At 53.4% G+C, this 12,129-nt stretch overlaps 1 protein-coding gene and 1 long non-coding RNA gene across 4 annotated transcripts in view; one reads left to right on the top strand and one right to left on the bottom strand.

The window, feature by feature from the left end:
• The window catches only part of Kazn (kazrin, periplakin interacting protein), an 892,501-nt gene that overhangs the window by 789,290 nt on the left and 91,082 nt on the right, over nt 1-12,129 (bottom strand). The gene's annotated exons all lie outside the window — the stretch shown is intronic.
• On the top strand, nt 2,002-7,236 carry LOC144367880 (uncharacterized). Of its 2 annotated transcripts, none has more exons than XR_013427436.1 (2): nt 2,002-2,211; nt 3,773-7,236. It is a non-coding gene; the product is annotated as an uncharacterized LOC144367880 (long non-coding RNA). The 2 variants fall into 2 exon arrangements; XR_013427437.1 differs by having other exon boundaries at nt 2,002-3,613.

The raw sequence follows: 12,129 nt of genomic DNA, 5'->3' as shown, positions 1-12,129 counted from the left end.
CTGGGGTGTCCTGGCGGAGGAAAGGGGACCTCGGCCAAGGTGCATACGCAGAAGCTGTGGGTAAGGTAGGTGGGTGAGAGGGGCCGGGGGGGAGGGGCAGCCATGCACACCCAGCCAGGGCCTCCCCCACTGTCTGAATACCTGCTTCCCCCAAAGAATGAGGCGTCCTCATCTGTGGTCCAAACAGGTCTTGGTACTGAACTTGCCCACGGGACTTATTCCAAGGTGTTGAAACGGAGTATGTGCACATATGTGTGCACAGGTGTGTCTCCTGCCCAGACTGCGGGCACTAGGTGGCTGTTCCTCATTCACCTGTGAGCCTACCCCAGCACCCAGCTCAATGGCAAATGCCCAAGAAATACGTAGACATGCGCTGAGCGCGGTGTACACACTGCAGTCCCAGGGACTCAGTCGGCCAGGGCAGGAAGGTCGCAAGTTTGAGGCCAGTCTGGGCAACTTGAGAGAATCTGCCTCAAAATACATTTTTAAAGACTTGTTTCAAAGGGCTGGGGATGCTGCTCAGTGGTAGAGTGCCCCTGGGCTCAACCACCAGTACCGCAAAAAAAAAAAAAAATAATAATAATAATAAAAACAATATATATAGACATGTGCCAGAAAAGGCAGTTGGGACTTAGGAAACACTGCAGAATCAGACCCAAAACTCTCCTGAGCCCTGGAGAGGTCCTCTGTGTTTCCCAGGCCGGGCAACCCATCCCCGCTGCCTCTACAACACACACATTTACATGCGGTTACTTTTGTCTTGAGAAACACCCAGATCATAGTCAACCTGGCCCAGGTGAGGCTGAGCTCACCTTGAACTCAAACGTGGGCGTGTGACCCAAGCCTGGCCAGTCAGTGCATTCTCTCCCCCTGGGCAGCGATTATTCCAGTATGTACCATAATCCAAGCCAGAGCAGCAAACCTCAAATGTGGTTCTGCTGGAATATGTGAGAATGTCACTTCCTGCTGGGCTGTGGGGATGTCACAAGGCCTGGGGTCTTTGCTATGGAAAATCCGCCTGAAGGTGAAGCTGGAGGAGAGGAACACGGAGCTGAAGAGAAACCAAGTCCTGAAGACACTGTTGAGCCCCTGGATGCAGCCATGTCTGAAACCTATGCCTGTCTCTCCAAGGACATCGATTTACATGAGCAAACTGTTTTTCCTGCTTGAAACAGTCTGAGCTCTGACTGCAATTCGTGGATCCTCGAGTAATGCTCTCCCAGCAGTAATTCACTGGGGAGCCTCTGGGGGAGCCGAAACCAAGGCAAAGTCCAGTCCTTCTTCTCTCAGGCCGGTCAATCAAACCCCTGAGCTGTATCCAAATGAGCATGACCACAGCCCACCTCTGCCCCCGGAGTCACTCTCCTCATACCTCGGCACCAAGGGCTCATACTCATTTAATGCTTTGGAAACAACTTGTATTACCGGATACGCCAGGGCCCCCAGGGTATCATCTCCGCTGGGCCCTGGTAAGAGACCAAGGTCAAGTCCAACCTTGACATTTTCTTTGGCGGACCCACTTCACCCCTTGGGCCATAGACATTCAGAAACATGCTGTCTCCAAAATGTGCCACCCACAGCAGGTACCACGAAATCCAGGGACACGGTGCCCTCCCAGCCAGCACACCAGGGCGTGCAGCTATTCACAAACCTCTGGGGTAGGTGGTATTTTGGGGGTAGGTGGTATTTTTGAAAGTATCAAATACATATTTAAAACCACGCTAAACGAAACAAGTCATCTTTAACCAGTAAGTCTGCAAGCAGGAATTCAAAGTCCCTCTTGCCCTTTGGTTGGTGAGTACTAATTAATTCTGGAAGCTCCACAGCCGCACTGTCAGGATGTCAAATCAGAGCTGCTGTTAGCTCGACAGTGTCACCCTGAAGGGCCACCGTGAGCAAGTCCACGTCTGGAGATGAATGAGCTCCTCTGCCCCGCCCTCCGCGGCTTCCCCTTCCCGTCAGGACGTCCTGTGCAGGGCCAGCGTCGTCAGAGCAGGACATCCTTGCTCTCGCACGGGCGGGTCAGGCCGTAACCTGTCCCTGGGATCCTCACGTTGCAGATAAGCACCAGAGAAACCGGAAATGGAGGCAGAAACAGAACGAAGGCCGCACAGCCACAATCTGCAAGTTCCTGGTGCCTTTCAGATTCCACGGGTGGAGGAAGTCCAGCTGCCGCTCCAAAGCAAGGGCCCTGCTCTCCCCCAGCAGAGAGTAAGCATCCAGAGACCACAGACGCCCGGGTCCCTCCTCAAGTGCATGTGGGTGTGAGTGTGTGAGTGTGTATGTGTGTGTGTGAGTCTGTGTGTAAGTGTGTGAGTGTGAATGTGTATGAGTGTGTATGTGTATGTGTGTGTCAGTGTGTGTCAGTGTGTGACAGTGTGTGTCAGTGTGTGTATGAGTGTGTCAGTGTGTGTATGAGTGTGTCAGTGTGAGTGTGAGTTGTGTGTGAGTATGTCACTGTGTTTGTATGTGTGAGTGTGAGTGTGTCACTGTGTTTGTGAGTATGTGTGAGTGTGAGTGTGTCACTGTGTTTGTGAGTATGTGTGAGTGTGAGTGTGTGTGAGTATGTGTAAGTGTGTGTATGAGTGTGAATGTGTGTATGATTGTGTGAGTGAGTGTGAATATGTACGTGTGTGTGAGTGTGACTGTGAATGTGTGTATGAGTGTGTGAGTGTGTGTGTGTGAGTATGTGTGTGTGAATTTGTATGTGTGTGTGAGTGTGTGTATGTGTGTATGTGAGTGTGTGTCAGTATGTGTGTGAGTGTGTGTGTGTGTGAATGTGTGTGTCAGTGTGAATATGTGTATGAGTGTATCAGTGTGAGTGTGTGTGTATGAGTGTGTCAGTGTGTGTGTAAGTGTGCATCAGTGTTAATGTGCGTATGAGTGTGTCAGTGTGTGTGAGTGTGAGTTGTGCGTGTGAGTGTGTCACTGTGTTTGTAAATATGTGAGTGTGTGTGAGTATATGAGTGTAGTGTGTGTAAGAGTGTGAATGTGTGTGTGTCACTGTGAGTATGTGCATGAGTGTTGTATGTGTGAGTGTGTGTATGAGTGTGTGTGTGTGTGTGAGTGTATGTGAGTATGTGTGTGTGAATATGTATGTGTGTGAGTGTGTGTGTATGTGAGTGTAAATGTGTGTATGAGTGTGAGTGTGTGTATATGTGTGTGTATGTGAGTGTGTGTGTGAGTGTGAATGTGTGTATGAGTGTGTGAGTGTGAGTGTGAATGTGTGTATGAGTGTGTGAGTGTGAGTGTCAGTATGTGAGTGAGTGCATGTGTGTGAGTGTGTGAATGTGTGTGTATGAGTGTGTGTGTCAGTATGTGTGTGAGTGCACGTGTGTGAGTGTGTGAGTGTGTTTGTATGTCAGTGTGTGTGAGTGTGTGAGTGTGTTTGTATGTCAGTGTGTGTGTGTGTCAGTGTGTGTGTGTTGAGAACAGAGAGGGGAAGAATGAGACCCGCTGTCCTGAGCTCCTGACGTGGAAGCTCCTTCCTGTGAGGATCATCCGGGTCGTGCTGTTCAAACAGGGGTCCCTCCGTCCGCGGAGCCCGGTCATGAACCTGGGGACCCTTCCATCAGCACTCATCTCTGTGACCAACTCAGCCCCTCCCGACTCCGTATGTAGTCTTAACACATCCGCTTTTCATGTTAAAAAAAAATCTTGCAAGTCTGAGCGTCAGCATGAGCTTTAAGCAGGTTCATTTCGTTTTTTTAGAGGCTCTTTGTGGTGTTTATTTTTGAGGAAGTTTTGCTAATCAGTCAACATCATCTGACAGGTGAGAAAGCCCATGCCATCTAGAGGACCCGTGGAGGAGGAGTGTGGGAAGTGCAGTCCCGTCCAGCGCTGACCAGGAGAGGGCAGACATGGCTGGAGAGAAGCGGCGAGAGGGACAGGAAGGTTCCCCAAGGGAAGGGCCCTTTGGGGGTGGGGAGCGTCTTCCTCTCTGAGCTCCAAGCCTCCTTTCGACTTTGCACAGTGACTGGTACCACGAGAACCACGGCTTCTTGTCTGAGGTTGGTGGCGAGCCCTGGTGGACAGACAGTGCCTGGAGAGCAGGGCCATGGCCCACCGGAGGAGCCCAGGGCCCGGGCCCGATCCTGCAGGGAGCAGCCAACTCTGGTTCCAGTGGATGTCCACGCCCAGGGTCACCTGCCGTTGGCACTGTCTGTTTGTTCATTTTGGAGTTTGCATCCACCAAATGCCAGACACTGTACCTGGCCCCAGAGATGGCCTGGGAAGTCACTGTTGTTGCAGACAGAAGTGGCTACGAGGGGGACATCTCTCTCGTCTCTTCTGGAGGGCCCTGGACGATGAGTCAGCAGAGCCCACGGGCCAGTGAGCAAGTGGACACATGGAGTTCCTGGGGAACAGTCCCACTCTGCCCCTTGGGGCTCCCCTTCTTCAGTCTCCAGACTTCATTTATTCCAGACAATTTAGTGAGCAGCTACTGAGCCCCGTGCATCTTTCTGGGCAGTGGGGTGGGTGCAGCAGGGAACAAAACAGACGAAAACTCTATCCCTGGGGGACTTCAGGAACAGAGACCAAGTCAGGTAGAGGGCAACCCCTCGCCGGCCAGCCACGAGCCTAACTCGACTTCCTGGTGCCTCAGTTTCCTCCTCTACCGAGTGGGACCATGATGCGACCACAGCGCTGCTTCCGGGACCCAATGTTAACTCAGTAATGCCTTCGGCCAGTGCCCGCACATAGACACTCAGTAACTGTGGACATTATGATGGTCATGATTGTCCTGGCTCTGCCCGGCATTCAGGGGACTATAGCTTAGCAACCACATGTGGCTTCCTGGGCAAGGATTCTTGGCACCGCGTGCCCAGGCACGACAGCCCTGGGTGATGGTGACTCAGGTTTGTTCAAGCTCCGCAAAGTGGAAACAGGTGACCAGCACGCGGTCTTCTCCAGCACTGGAAAACTCCACCTGGCCCAACTCTTATTCAGATTACAGGGAGCGGGAAAATAAAGGTTTAGGATGCAAGGGAAGGTTTTAGTCCAGAGGGCGAGAGCTGCATTGACCCTCACAGCCCCTGCAGCCTGCCTGAGGCATTAGGACATAATTGAATACGCTGTGACCGGACAGGCTGGGTTTAAATGTTAGTTTTCCACTTTCATGATGCCCTGGGAAGGTCCTTCTTTCCCCCTGAGCCTGTTACAGCAGGCTGAGAGAGTACACAGTGTCCTGGTGAAGAGCAAAAGCATGTGCCTGGAATGTAGTATGTGCTCAGTTCACTTGGGTCATCTCTCCACCTCCCCTAAACAGCAAAACGTCCTGTGTTGAAACTGCAAACATTGTACAAGTAACTTTCGGAATCCAGATTTGAATCATAAAGGAAATATTTACAGGCACACAATCGAGGGTATTAAGTTCTCTGTAGATTATTGAGTGTAAAACAGACATAAAGACACCAAGAAGGGCTGGGGACATAGGTCAGTTGGTAGAGTACTTGCCTTGCACGCACAGGGCCCTGGGTTCGATCCCTAGCACCAAGGGAAAAAAAGACACCAAATAGGCACAGATATCTGGGGAATGGCATTTGCAGTGGAAGATGAGAGATGCAGTATAAAGAACCCAGGGTTCTCCCCCTAAATGGCCACGCACCATTTAGGGAATGAGAAGAGATCTGCTCTGTTTTTGCAAACATCCTACCTACGGCGGAGGATGGCAGGGGAGTGCCAATGTCCTTGCCTTCTGCCAGAGTGACAGGAACAGCCCAGACGGCCTGCCACTCATCTCAGAGACACGCTCCTTCCACTACAGGAAAAGACAAGCGGACCAAGAGAAGCTAGTCCCAAAACTCTGCCCCAGCAGCAGGTCGTATTTTATGCCTCCGTTCCCAAATGAACCCAGCAAATAAGACCCCCAGTGCACACCCCAAAATGACCGCACTTATTTTTTAAATACAATCAAAGCGGCACAAGGGGCAAATCCCGGCTGCTCGGTTTCCTCGGGGGACCTCCAGAGACCCTGTAGGCTCTAGTGAGTTTCATAAAATCTGCAGACTCAGCCACTCACTGCTCGGGCGAGCGGCTAATGGGAAATAGAAAGGTCATTGACACAGACAGAGGTCGAGTGGGGGAGGGCCACAGAAAACCATGAAATCTATTTGGGGAAGAGCGGATGGATTTGCCTCTGAAAGGAAATCACAAAAATGCATCCCCGGTGGGCCTCGGGATGCCCTGAAGCCTTCCAGGGCACACGCAGGTCACATACGGCGGCATCAATGTGCCCCAGGCACCCACAGCTGGGAGTCGGGGGGGCCTGATACACTGGAGGCTCTCATCCCCCAGGTCCATGTCTCCAGTTAGCCCTGGCTCCGTTTCACTACCCATGAAGTGGGCAGAGTATCCACCCTTGAGGGGCCTGGGTAGGGTCCTGTTTACAAAAATGCTTTGTAGACCACAGCATCATGAACTGGTGGAAATGAGTGTGTCTCACACACACACACCCACGCAGCAGATTCTCCTGCCTTCTCTCTAGCACTGCATGGAATATGTGCCAAGTGTCTAATACACTGCAACATGCTTCACGCTCTGGGAGAAAGATGAACACCCCAGCCCCGGCACAGTCAGGAATCAAGGTGTATCCTAATTAGCTTGCCTGGAAACAGGTCGCCTAGCAACAGGGCTGAGAACCATCATGCTCTTAAAGAGACATGGAGATTCAGGTTGGCATGCCTGTGACCCTTCTGGTGTACGCCTCTCACATTCTGGGGTCTTCCCAGCAGACAGGGTCCCTCTGGGGCACTCTTGTCTTCTTTTCCTTCCTCTAGGTGTGAGTCAGCTTCCTGTTACTATAACAAATGCCTGAGATAATCATCTTATAAAGAGAGAAGGTTTGTCTTCACTCATAGTACCCGGTCAATTGGTCCTGTTGCTTTTGAGACTATGACAAGGCAGCATAACATGGCAGAGAAAAGCAGCTTACTTCATGGTTAGAACACAAAAGAAAAGGAAGAGATGAGGGTACCCAATCCCCTTTGAGGGCACACCCCCAATAACCTAAAGACCTTCCACTAGGCCACACCTTTTAAAGGCTCCACCACCTCCCAATATCAGCAAGCCTCTAACACATTGGTCTTTTGGGGACCTTCCAGGGCCCAACTCTAGCACCCTATAAACCACAAGAAGATAAAAGGGAGAGAAAATCCCGGGGATTCCAACCGCATTTTTCTGTATTGCTGCCTACGTAACATTGACCACCCGTAGGAAAATAAAATTATCCTATTACATTTTCTCAAAGGTTGGTTTTTATACCTTCAAACTGCTTTAAAATGTGAATTTTGTCCGCATCACGAAATAACTTGAGAAGTATAAAAAAAGGGAAAGAGATTAGAGTAGAATCAATATTAGCAAGAGCGAAATTGTAAGACTCTAGGCAATAAAAACCTTTCCCGAGCCAAGAAAAAGAGATCATCATAAAATTATAATAAATTACTTTAGTTTTATCGCTTGGTAAATGGCTGGAGTATCAGCATCACCGAGGCCACGTCTCCTTTCAACCAGAGACGGCACTGGGGCCTCGGGCCTCACACAGACGGGACGGGGCCAGCGGCATGATGATGACGCGCCCTTATTAACTGGCACCAGCACGTGCTCTTTTAAACCGGCTTCTCTCCCTCGACCCCTCAGATCCCAAGACGCCCCCTTTCACTCAGCTGCCACCTCCTGCTCCGTTCTGCTCTCTGAATTCCACGTTTCCGTCTGTTGCAAAACACTGCTCTTCTTTCCCTTCTCCCCCAGTTGCTTAAAAATGTTAAAACCATTCTGAGTTTGCAGGTTCAGAAAAACAGGCAGGGAGCCAGGTTGAACCCGCGGGCCCTGCTTCGTGGACTCCTGAGCCCCTGAGACCCTCCCAGAGGCGCCCAGAGCCAGGCCCGGGGGCTTCTTTGCCAGGCTCGGGTGGGGGCATCCTCGTGACAGGGACGTGCTCCCATCTGCTGAGCGCAAGGACTTCACTGCCATTCAAGCCCCCTGAGCTCCTTTGAAGGACTCTGTCCTGCCGTCTCAAGTCGCTCAGAATGTCTCGGGCCTGGTGGACAGCCACGGCCGACGCCGTCACACCCCGACGCCGAGCCCCCTCCTGGGTCAGGAGGTGGAGTCCGAGGGTGGTGGGGTGACAGGAGGTGGAGTCCGCACAGGGAAGAGGTGGAAGAATTACCAAAAGCAAGTTGGAAATGGGGCTGAACCTTGGCGTCCATGGGGGATGGATTCCTGGGTCCCCTTCTCCCCTTAAAACTCTTTGGATGGTCAATTTTCTTTGATAAGGTGGTGCAGGACTTTCCCAGAGCCTACGCACATTCTCGCGTATATTTTATTTTATTTTATTTTATTTTATTTATTATTTTTTTCAGTTCTGGGTGGACACAACATCTTTGTTGGTATGTGGTGCCGAGGATCCAACACGGGCCGCACGCATGCCAGGCGAGCGCGCTACCGCTTGAGCCACATCCCCAGCCCTCTTGCGTATATTTTAAATCATCTCGTGATTATGCATAACACCTCACACGACGTAAGTGCTCGGCAGATGGTTGTTATGCTGTATTACTTAGGAAATAACAACCCCCAAAAGTCTGTGTGTGTTCAGTGATGTCTTCTTGATGTTTCGGATCTGGTTGGTTGGGTCCACGCGTGTGGAACCCAGCGGCCACCTACCCTCCACGATGGAGCGGCCTGGGCTGTTCAACGCAAAGGCAACCCGTCCGGCTCCTCCCAGCCTAGCAGGGCCCGGTCAGGAATGTCATTATTGGGTTAAAGGTGCCACATTCGAATCATGTCCAACCTGGACCATCCCAGGGTGGAGAAAGGCCCCGAGGACTCCGGAGCCGTGTCACTGATCTGGAGTGAGAAGCCCACACTCAGCGAACTCCCCGGACACGGGCCTGCTGAGGAGGACGCTCTCACTTCAACCAAGACAGCGGAGGGGTGAGCCCCACGTCCACCCACTGGGTATCACAAAAACACAGTCATGACAGAGGCCTGCTGCCCGAGGTCCACGTCCCCCAGGCCATTCCCTCCCAAACCTTCATTTCTAGCGCCTTCTCTGAGTTGCCACATAAATTCCACGACTCGGGGACTGGACACTACAGTGGCCACCTTCTGAGAAACAGGAGTGAGTCCCCAAGAGCCCAGGTCCTGCTGCCCCCAAGGAAAGCACCAAGCAACACACAGAAACCCACCCCCCCAGGGTCGCTGGGCTGGTGGGAAGGGGCGCACGCGCACTCATTTCTGGTTTCCATTCCAACCTTTCCCGCCAGCTCTGGGCCATGGAGCCCCCAACACGGACCACGGTACACCAGGGCCTACGCCCAGCTCCAACCCTGTTCCTGCTCATTTGGGGGAAAAAAAAATGCACGTTTGAAAATATAGTTCTCAAGCTTCTATTGAGCTGGTTTGTATTGAAAGTGGCATTTAGAGAAACCAGAGAGAATGTGTAGAGGAGCAGCCAGGATGAGGAAGAGCCTCAAAGCCGCATCCTTAGAGGAGCTCTGAAGGAACAGGGGATGTGAATTCTGGAAAAGGGAAGACTCAGAGAGGGGACGGGAGAATGTCACCATCTGGAAACCCTTGAAGAGCTGTCACAAAGAAGGCAAATGAGGGAAGGATCTAGGACTGACACACACGGAGGCGCCCCCAGCAGGGGTGCTAATCCCTGCAGACTCAGAGCGCTCTGCGCGCTCTGTGCACCACGCGTTCAAACCCGCCTCTGACCACCCACCCTCACTGCGAAGGAGAAATGAAGGGAATGACACAACATGCGTTTGGAAAATCAGTTCCCCAGCGGGACTAGACCAGCCGGCAGGTGATGCCAGCAAACGTAGTTGATGCCGATTTTCATATTTGGCATTTTTTGAATGAGAATTAAATAAATGTGCTCGTATGAAGAATCACCACGACTGTGACAGCTACCACCTGCGCGTCTCGGGTTCTGACTCCGATGCCAGGAGATGTGGCACCATGGATGGGAACGAGCCCTGGTCATTTCCAATAAAATAGGACACAATCTCCACATGGTTGCACTCTTCAAAGCCTCAATGTGAATTCAACCACACAACCAGCTCTGCAAGGGGATCCTTGTAAACAGGTTCTGGACCTCCCCGACTCCCAGCAGGTGGAGGACCTGGAAGAACTCTTCCCCGTGAGTCACGAGACATTCCTTCCTCTCGACTTGATGCCTGTAGCCTCCCTCTGTCCCCAGGAGAAGCAAGGGCTCTGCACACACTTGCAAACACCCCTGAAAGAGTAGAACGAACACACACACACACACACACACACACACACACACACACACACGGAAGCCCCCTCTGCAGGAGACGGGGTTTCAACAGATGAAGAAGATGACCTCCAGCTCACCTCTGCGCCTCTGCGCCCGTCACCGCTGACACGTTCCATCGACAGCTCAGTGAATCGTTGGCAAAAACCCCAAGTGGTAAGTTCTCTCATGAGGGTGGACCACGGAGGCACCGAGGGGTTCAATCACTTGCCCAGATTCACACCGCTCACGGCGGAATGGGGATGGGAACCCAGGTATTCCCGCCCCACCGTCTCCACCCATAGCCCCAACACACTGTCCCTCTCCCTATAGATGCTAGAACATTCCAGCCAAGAGGCGCCAAGCTCTTCCTTAGGAACTGCCCGTCCCCGGGGCCGTCCCGGGCTGGGTGGAGGAGAGCAGACCCCAGTGCAAGGTGGTTCTCGGTGTCCGGTGACACCCAGGAAGGGGCCAGGTCTCTGGGGACAGCAGAACCAACAGCCATCGAGGCCTGTGGCTGCCTTGGGTTGGCATGGCGAAGGAATGGAAGGCGGCCAGGACCACAGTGAGGGAGAGAGCGGGAGGTGACCCTGTGGGGGCGGGAGCAGCCAGGTCACCAGGGCCTTCCAACCCAGGGGTAGCAACTTGGACCTCCTCCTCACCACCAAGGGCACATCTCACGCCCACGGATCTCGCCTCCAGGGCTGGGGCTCCAAGGATGGAGCGGGGTGGGTGGAGGTGGGCTCCAGGAATGGGGGAGGGAGGGAGGCCAAGACGCCGTGGGGGAGGGGAGAGAGACAAGGGGAAGGGAGACGGCATGCCCCAGGCTGTGGGGGGCCCAGGGTGGCTTCCCAGCCACGGCAAAGAGCCACGCTCTTCCAAACGGTCCTTACCCCCAGGATGCTTGGCCCCAGCTGGGACACGGGCCCCCGGGGCTCTGGCGCGTCTGCTTCCATTGTCCACCCAGAACGCCTCTGGCAGCCTGGCCTCAGCTGGGACCTTCCAGAGCAGCGTGAGGAGTTTGACAAGTGCTCTCTGACAAGGTCCGCCAGCCGCGGCCCTGCTCGGAACAGGAGAGACGGAGCCCGAGGACAGCCTCCAGCCGAGGGGGGAGGACAGCTGGAGGGGAGCAGGAGCCCTTGGCTACAGAGGGCCTCGGGCCACAGCGGCCAGCACAGAGGCCTCTCCAGCAGAAGTTAAAGTGGGAGTTAGAACCTCTGCACTTCGATGTTCTGAGCTGGTGCCAGCCCCTCTCCCTGGGGAAATGAAGAGTCCAGAAGGAGGTGCCTCATTCTCAGCACAACAGAAGGCCACGTGGCCAGACCAGGGCGCGATGGGCGGCTCCTAGTGGGGACGGTCCGCTGTGCATGCTGGTGATGGTGGTGGTGGTGGGGGCGGGGGTGCTCCCATTTGAAAGGCAAAGTGTCTGTTTCACGAGGATCAGGAAGGGAGAGGACTAACACCTGGAGCCCGTGGTGGGGACCTCCGAGTTAAAAAAATTATTTAAAGAAATTACTGTTTGCATATTAATAGAGATGATGCTGATACAGCAGCAACACAGCGTCTGCTGAAAGCGTATCCTCTAGAATAGTCTTGGGCTACAGTTTGGGCCAAAAGTAAATAGGAGAGGGTGCGGGACATGTTCCTGGCCATGGAGGCAGCCACCAGAAGATCCCGGTGCCCACATGCAGGGTACGATGCCCACGTGCACCTCCCACCCCGCGGGGGTGTGCACGGTGGGTTCTCTCCGGGTGTGGCTCCTATCACAGGCCTCTCCAGACGCACCCGGGCACCAGGGACTGTGAGCTCCTCCAGGGTAGGAAACCCGGTTCCCTGATGCCACCATCTTCCAGCCCAAGGAGAAACAGAGG

Source organism: Ictidomys tridecemlineatus, chromosome 11 (genome assembly GCF_052094955.1).
Source record: "Ictidomys tridecemlineatus isolate mIctTri1 chromosome 11, mIctTri1.hap1, whole genome shotgun sequence".
Taxonomy (NCBI): Eukaryota; Metazoa; Chordata; class Mammalia; order Rodentia; family Sciuridae; genus Ictidomys; species Ictidomys tridecemlineatus.
Note: the sequence above shows the minus strand (reverse complement) of the source record. Positions and strands in the feature narration are given on the sequence as shown.